The sequence below is a fragment of the Peromyscus californicus genome, unplaced genomic scaffold (assembly GCF_007827085.1).
Source record: "Peromyscus californicus insignis strain IS unplaced genomic scaffold, ASM782708v3 Scaffold_12__1_contigs__length_115047231, whole genome shotgun sequence".
NCBI lineage: Eukaryota > Metazoa > Chordata > Mammalia > Rodentia > Cricetidae > Peromyscus > Peromyscus californicus.
Genome location: NW_026294413.1, coordinates 6,894,209 through 6,903,230, shown reverse-complemented (window position 1 = coordinate 6,903,230; position 9,022 = coordinate 6,894,209).

Below are 9,022 nucleotides of genomic sequence, written 5' to 3'. Positions count from 1 at the left end.
GTGCATGTGGGAGAAGGTGCACTTGAGTGCAGTGCCCTTGAAATCCAGAAGACGGCGTTGGATCTCCTGGAACCACAGCTACAGGTGGTTGTGAGCCACCTACAGGGATGCTGGGAACCAAACTCGAGTCCTCTGCAAGAGCAGTGAGCTCTCCTAACCACTGAGATAGCGCCTCTGTCCTGAGGGGGTCTTTAAATGTCCTGTATCATTTAAATTTCCCTTTAATTATTACCTGATAACTACTCCCACTCCTGAACATACTACTCTTCCAGAGAACCTGAGTTTAATTCTCCACACCCATAGCAAGTAGTTCATAATCGCCTGTAACTCCTGCTCCAGGGGATCCAATTTCCTCCTCTGCCCTTGGAAGGGCATTCATATGCTTGTACCTCCACATAGATACACATATATCCACATAACTAAAAATAAAACAAATCTTTAAAAAAGTCCCTAGAACTTATTATTGTGCTTGATTTTTAACTAAGTTTCCTCTCGATGAATGAGGTTTTAGTTCGTGGAATAAATCTCTACCTGGCCTTATTTTGAAAGCATAAGAAAATGATTTATGTGGGACATACTAGGAACTTTATAAATATCAAATGAATGAATTACAGAAGAGGCATACCCACACAAGCCAGCAGACTTCATAGCAGGTAGAATTAATTTAAGGACTTTCTAGAATGAGAGCCAGGAGAGAGGGAGCAGTGCTCCGAAATGCTGTCATCTGGAAATGACAGGGGCCATTGCAGCCCTGAGCTCATAGTGCTGTGGGTACCAACTCAAGGCCCATACACATCTGGTCTTCAACATTCTGGGGTGGGTGGGGAACTGTCCATGAACCCCACTCTCTGCTGAGGAGCTCTGGCCAGTGAGTGGCCGCCAGAGGATGTGGCCGCCATTTTCCTCTGTGTTGCAGCCATTGGTAAATGGCGCGTGCTCCAGTAAATAACCTCCTCCTCAAGTCCATACAGGCTAAGTGGGTTGACAGCAGCCAGGAAGGGGAGGCAGGAAAGTAAGAGTGGGGTTAGCTGTGGAGAAGAATGGGTTCGGGGGGAGGGGGGGCTCCAGAGAGCAACGAGGGGTGAATATAATCACAATACATTGAATGTACGTTGAAATTTTCAAAAAAATAAAATAACTAGAATAGAGACAGTTTGGAATTTTCTAGATTGCTCCAGAGTGGGTGGGAACTATCTTGTGACATTATTAGATTGTATACCAACGAAGTGTAATGAACAAACTTGTGACACTCCTACATTCTTGCATGGAGGTTAGAGGAAAATAGGGGAGTTGTATAATTCTATGGTTTCCAACAGCAAGTAGAAGATTACACAATAGAGGCTGGTATGTTTACCTGACTCAAAGATCCGAAGAGACTAAATTACAGATGCTCCTCAGAGAGGTTTACGGGAGACGACCTGAGGGGGCTGAGGTAGACAGTATCTGAATAGGCAAGAGTCAGGCCAATGCCTCTGCCGCACACTTCTGCCTGCCAGTACAATGTGCTTCGCAAACAGTATTTCCAGCCACACTAACATCATAGGCTGGATGCCTCAGAGTGCACAAATTTATCTCTCCAGAAGCTTACAAGTCCTATAAGAAGGTGGAGACCCTGTGGCTCCTGGTGAGGCCTGTTTCGTGGTATGAAGATGTGTAGATTCCCATATGTCCTCGTGTGGGGTGCAGAGAAAAGTGTCTTTCTTTGGTTTCTTCTAAGATTACTGGCAGTTAGAATCCTCATAATGTAACCCCATGCCCGTCGGATACCAAGACACTGAGGATTTAGACTTCAACATAATCAGTTTTTGGAGGGCGCAAATGTTCAGTGTGTGGTAGCATTTTCAGCACCAACATATTCAATGGCAGCCTAGGCTCACTGAAGATGAAGTAGCTAGGTGGAAACTAGAGACTAAAATATAAAAATATGTATGCGTATGTGATGTGTGTGCATGTGAGAAATGCATGTGTTTTTGTACATAGTTTATTCCCTTAAGCCCTTCTTTAAACTTGATTTTCAAGAAAATTAGCAAATCTTCCTGGGGTTTTCCATTAATGTTTCCTGATATTGCTTCTTAGATATTTATGTTAATGAAAGTTACATAAAGGCGGCCAGAAGCCACCAAGCACGTGCCAGCTGGGGTACGCCACTACCAAGAACAAACGTGATGGAGAGGTGGGAAAGACAGAAAAACAGAGTGGTGCCCGCGCTAGGGAGAGAGGAGGAACTGCAGATGCCATGGCGGTGACAGGTGAGAGAGCTCGCTGAGGTCGACATGATGTCAGTGCCCAGCAGGGCTGGCAGCATGGTGTGCAACAGCCTGGAGCCTATGCAGATGCAGACTCAGCCCCCGCCCCTCACACCAACCTGCCACCCAGCTGTGGGATCCCCTGGCTCTGGGCAGCGAAGGAGGCCTGAGATCAGGAAAGGCTCACTTTCTGGACTGGAACCCTCGAAGGACCACTGATGCCCCCGGAGACCATGTTAGTATAGGAGGTCTGTGCTGCTGCCCCACACCACGATGAAGCCTGAGATCCATGTGGACATAGGCGGTCTGCACTGCTGCCCAGTGCCTTGGTGATGTCCTCGGGCTTTGCTGCCCTAGGGAGACATGCTGATGTGAGTGACATATGCGACCATGTTGAGGCTTCTGCAGCCGCTGAGAGCCATGAGTGCATCATCAGTGGTCCTGATACAGTCAAGGGCTGTGTTGATGTCTGCAGCCGTGTTACCACCAAAGCCCATGTGGATGTCAGATGCTGGCGGTCTGGGCTGCAGCCTGAAGCCATGTTAATGTCTGTAGGCACGGGAGAGCTGTTCTGCACCTCACTGGCCCACAGCACTGAGGTGCAGGCAGGGGAGAGTAGTCCCACCCTGTTCCGATCACCATGGGACTTTCCTCAGCTGATGGCTTCTCTCATCCAGGCTGAGAAAGACTTACCCTGCCTTGGGGTACTGGCCACTAAGAATTTAACCACATGATCCAGTGAATACATGGACAACACAAAATTGGGGGGGGCGTTATAGGGAAGGTGGGCAGACATGGGAAGACTGGGAAGTGAGTGCGATACAGGCACATGATGTGAGATCCCCAAATAATCAATAATTTTTTTTTAAAGTTACATTGGATTGAACTAAGTTTTAACCAAGGAGCCTTGCTTTTAGGCCAGTGGTTCTCAACCTGTAGGTCACATATCAGAAATCCTGCATATCAGATATTTATATGTTTATATTATAATTAATAACAGTGGCAAAATTACAGTTACGAAGTAGCAACAAAATAGTTTTATGGTTGGGGTCACCACAACATGAGGAACTGTATTAAGGGTTGCAGCGTTAGGAACGTTGAGAACCACGGCTCTAGGCGAAGTCAAAGACTTAAAAGGGTAATACTGGAAAGCAGCACAGGGCCTTGGGTTCCAGCCCTCCAGTTTTAGGCTTCCCACCCTACTCTGCCATCATTCCATGTCATCCACTTAACCCCTGGCCAACTGAGGCTCGTGGGGTTCAGATGCCCACCTAGGATTACAAGATAAAACACAGGATGCCTAGTTAAATATACATTTCAAATAAGTTTAAAATTACAAAACTTTACCAGAAATATATACCAAATTTAGTAAACTTTTACTAAAAGGCATTTGTTGTTAACGTATCCCCACTTTATTCATATCAGAGTGCCTTGGTGGCTTAAATGTCACTTCCTCAAAAAAAGCATTCTGAAGACCCATTCTAAGGCAAGTTATTCTGTTGGTCTTCAGACTACACCATTGTTCGCTGTCTCCTCAGTCACACTGATGGACTTGTATTTATGCCTCTGTATTTACTTGATCTAAGTCTGCCTTCCCCATGAAGCCGAGCATCATTGTGCTTTTGTTTGCTATTATGCTATTGAGCCTGTGACATTTATTAGATATTCAGTATGTGTTTGACCATTGACTGGATGTATGAATGAATGAATGAGCCAGGGAAAGTCTTATGTAGAAAAATGCCATGTTTTATTTCTAATTAATGTGTTCGGCTGGATATCTAATGACTCCGTAGATTTGCCAGAAAAGAGATCCATCAAGGAGTTAATGGAATTTTCACAGAATCTGTTGAGAGTTGCGTTGTATCTCCTTAGATCATGCAGCCCATGGCTGTATTTGTAAAGGTGGTCAAAGAATTCTTTATTAACCGTAGCCTTGTCTAGCATAGCGAATCTGCCCTTAAGATTGCTGTTCTATTCTATAGTAGAATTCTGAATTGATGTCTTATTCTTCAATTCATTTGTTTAAAATGTTCAGATTAAACCAAGCCACGCCCCGTTTATTAGTTGGAGAATGAGTGACAAATAGTTCACTTACTGAATATCTAAACCCAACTCCCACAGGTTAAAATGTGTTTTATCATAACATACAGTGTTTTTAAATGAGAAAATCATTGTAGTATTTCATCATTAGAATAGGTTCTCTTTAGCTGTAAGGAACTAACCAGCCAGGGATTGGGGGGACTCAGGCAGTGAAGTGCCTGAGTCTGGATCCTCGGCACCCACATGAAAAACGGGAACGGTTGCATGCCCCTCTAAGTCTCTCATTGGGGGCAAAGGCAAGAGGCTCCCTGGCCTTCTGGTCGCCACACTCACATGTACACACACGTGCATGTTTACACATACAATCTGTATGCAACAGTAAATTTTAAAAAGAGCTAAGCAGCCCAAATGGCTTAAACGTTCAGAGAAAATACATTCAGGACATGTGCACAGAAACCACTGAAGACTGTAACACCACTGGTAGCTCCAGCAGTCAGGGTGTCTTCTCAGTGGGACAGTAGCACAACATTCTGGCTGATTCCTGGGGTTTCTTCTAGTGATGCAGCCCAGTACTAAGTTTTGGATCACAACCCTTACTCCAAGCACAGTGTCAGAGTGGTTAGGTCAGAGCTGGGTCAAATGTAGATAGCAGCTGCTCAGCCATTTAGAGGAAAGATTAGTAGCTTAATTTGCTGGAGAATGTTTGGATTTCATTTCTTTTTAGCTTTGTAGCCATGTGACTAAAGTTATATATGGGATATTATTCAGCAATTATCTTAGTACACAGCCCCCCCCCACCTCTCTCCCTCTCTCCCTCCCTCCCTCTTTCGTTTACATTGATGTTCTGCCTGGCTGCATATCTGTGTGAGGGCATCAGGTCCCCTAGAACTGGAGTTACAGACAGTTGTGAGCTGCCATGTGGGTACTGGGAATTGAACCTAGGTCCTTTGGAGGCACAGTCAGCGATCTTAGCCACTGAGTCATCTCTCTAGCCCCACAGTTATTCTTTTTTAAGACACTATTTTTTATGTGTATGTGTATTTGAGTGTGTGTATGTGCACCATGCGATACCATTGGAGACTAGAAGAGGGAGCTGGAGTCCCTGGATTTTAGCTACAAGTGACTGTTAGCTGCCATGTAGGTACTGGGACCTGAGCATGGTCCTCTGCAAGAGCAGCATGTGTTTTTAGCTGCTGAGTCATTTCTCCAATCTCATATATGGTGGATTGGTTTTTTGTTTGTTTTGTTTTTAATTTTTTTTACTTATGCATATATATTTTATTAACTTTAATGACTCAAGAACTGCTTATGTAGAAATGGATATGTTTGGGCTTTTTCTACCCAGACTCAAGATGCAGCTCAAAAAATTATAAAGAAAAGGGGAGGTTAATATTCCTCAGTCTCTTTAATTTTATTTTTATTTTATTTATTTCTTTATTTTTTTATTTATTTTTTATTTTTTTATTTTTTTGGTTTTTCGAGACAGGGTTTCTCTGTGTAGCTTTGTGCCTTTCCTGGGACTCACTTGGTAGCCCAGGCTGGCCTTGAACTCACAGAGATCTGCCTGGCTCTGCCTCCCGAGTGCTGGGATTAAAGGCGTGCGCCACCACCACCCGGCTTGTTTTGTTTTTAAATAAAACTAAAACTAAAACCAAATGCCAAGTAAATAGTAATCCCTCACCTTAATTTATTTTAATGGCCTTGACATTGAAACACACTATTTGGTAGCATTTAATTAAGATTACAGAACATCTCTCACACACACACACACACACACACACACACACACCCTTTAAAGATCTTCATTTCCACTCTCTGTTTTTAGCTGTCAATCTTCATTCAATGTAGTACTTTTTTTTTTTTTTTTTGAGACAGGGTTTCTCTGTGTAGTTTTGGTACCTGTCCTGGATCTTGCTCTGTAGAGCAGGCTGGTCTCGAACTCACAGAGATCTGCCTGGCTCTGCCTCCCGAGTGCTGGGATTAAAGGCTGCTGTGGGATGGTCTGTATGTCAAGTGTGTTGCTGATTGGTCAATAAATAAATCACTGATTGGCCAGTGGCCAGGCAGGAAGTATAGGCGGGACAAGGAGGAGAATAAAGCTGGGAAGTAGAAGGCTGAGTCAGAGAGACACTGCCAGCCGCCGCGATGACAAACAGCATGTGAAGATGCCGGTAAGCCACGAGCCATGTGGCAAGGCATAGATTAATGGAAATGGATTAATTTAAGCTGTAAGAACAGTTAGCAAGAAGCCTGCCACAGCCATACAGTTTGTAAGTAATATAAGTCTCTGTGTTTACTTGGTTGGGTCTGAGCAGCTGTGGGACTGGCGGGTGACAGAGATTTGTCCTGATTGTGGGCCAGGCAGGAAAACTTTAGCTACAAAAGGCATGTGCCACCACTGCCCAGCTCAATGTAGAACTTTAAAGGAATAAGAATAAGTGAAAATGGCCAGGTGTAGTGGTACATGCTTTTAATTCCAGAAGCAGGAGGCAAAGGCAGGTGGATCTCTGTGCATTTAAGGCCAGCCTAGGCTACATAGTGAGTAACTGGACAGCCGGGGCTAAAGAGACCCTGTCTCCAAACAAAGAAGAGTAAGGGAAATTGTCATGTAGTCGATGAAGTTATTTCCCATCCATCTTCTATAGTTTCTTATGTGTGTGTGCATATATACACAAAAATATGGTAACTGTGCTAAGTCATGCTGGTAAAGTTAGATTAAGTCCAGGCCGCAGTCTGTAGCTTAGGTGCAGCATCTCAAACCCACAGGTCTATATTCTAGTGTTACGTTTTAAACTAGTCACAAGTTCAGTATTTCTCCAGATATTCCCACAAATGCCAATTACAGTAAATATGGGAGTGGTGTGGCTTCAGGTCACTGCAGAGTTGGTTCAAAGTTCCAAAGCAGTTTGGAAACTGCATCCATTTGCTTAGAATAAGCATGGAAAAAATTTTAACCAAAAATATAAGCAAAACAAAAACAAAAACAAACCCTTAAGATTATGTAATAGTTTTCTAGCCAGACAAGCTGGCTTTTGATAAAAATAACCACAGAACAAATTATTATACCTTCTGTGGTGTACTGGGAAGCATTATAGCTCTCTGCCAGTCCTGGACAGCAGTTTAGTGTCACAGGAACGAATGTCACATAACCTGACTTCTCTGGGTTCACATCTTTGCTGTGATAACAGCCAGTCTTTACCCACACATTCCTAATCCGGGCTGCAGAAGTGGAAGGTGTTTAGCAGCTGAGGCAGCTCGAAAATGCGTGCTTTGAGGTGTGCTTTGCAGCTCGTGTTAGTGAGCATGCCTCGCTAACTACAGGATCAAATTAGGTAAAGTCCTTGCTATAGCCTGTCCAGGGAAGTTCGCTACCGTTGATTTAAGTGATTTTGAAAAAAATCAGTATCTGAGATGTCTACCTAGGTAAAATATAAGAAGTACATCAAAAGTATGGGGGAGAGGGAGAGAGGGAGGGGCGGAGGGAGGGAGGAACGGAGGAACAGAGGAAGGGGGGGAGAAAATATGGAGAAAAATCTTTAATTTTATAGAGAGGAAGCATTGTTTTTCTTTGCAGATTAGCAAATAAATTTAATGTGACTGTGCTACTATTTTTGCTAAATTCAATGGCTGCTTGCAACATGAATATGTGCTGACGTCTCTTTTTTAAAATTTAATTTATTTTATTAGCAATGCATTCATGTAGTTCAAAACAAACACTGGCTGGCATATAACAAAAGGTCTTTTTTTTGTCTCTTTCCACTCCATTCCCAATCCTTCTTCCATGCCTCTTTTATTTTCTTTCAAAGTTTTCACGATTTTCTTTATATTTAAACATAATGCGTCAGCACTTTTGCAAATACACATGAGAAGAGAATCTAAACCAAATTGTAACTAACACAAAGCATCGGTCAAATCTTTGAGTTTCCTAGTTGTTGGGCCATCTCACTAGCTCTGGTCTTTTGATTTCAAAATTAGGATTCTATGCTAAAATATTTAAGATTATAGGCATGTCTGTGTAAAGTTAATTATTTTTCCATAGGAAGTGAATAAAGTTGGGTTGTTGCAAAGTTTTGAAGATGATTTTTCTCGCTAGGTGGCACTCATGTGCCTAGAGGTCTCAGAGTGAGTAGCCTGACCATCTGCAGATCACCAAGCCTTGAGTGGTTACCATGGAGACCCCCAGTATCACACCGAGAGCAGAACTCCAGCATTTCCTTCTCTCTGAAGAATGACTCTTCCAGTCATGTTTTTGCTCTGTGCTGTATGTAACCTTGTGAAGTAAAGAGAAAGAATTACTTTGTTCTCATTTGTCCCCAAAATGAATAGTGTAAGGTTTGTGCCCAGGGGAGATGGGACCTGTGCACCACTGCTTTGACTTGCCGGACAAAGCCTGAGGAAACTGGAAGGTGCTTATCACCCAAGAATAATTTGGAAGGTGTCTTTCCTTTTTCTCTGAAGACCTGTAGTCCACCTCACAAGAAAGCTTTAAAAATCCTTCGGTGGTGTTCCCTTTCTAGGTACAGAAATGGCCACTGTATAATACCATAAAGGGGCCAAAGTGATTTATCCATTCAGACTCCTCCCACCCCATGTATTGACCCCAAGATAACCCAGGCATTTCCCTTTTGACACTCAACCAGCTCAAAAGAGTCAAGCACTCCAATAGACAATCAGAAGGGAAAAGAATTCAATCAAGATAAAGGAGATATGTACTGGCTAACTTTTGCTAGCAAGAT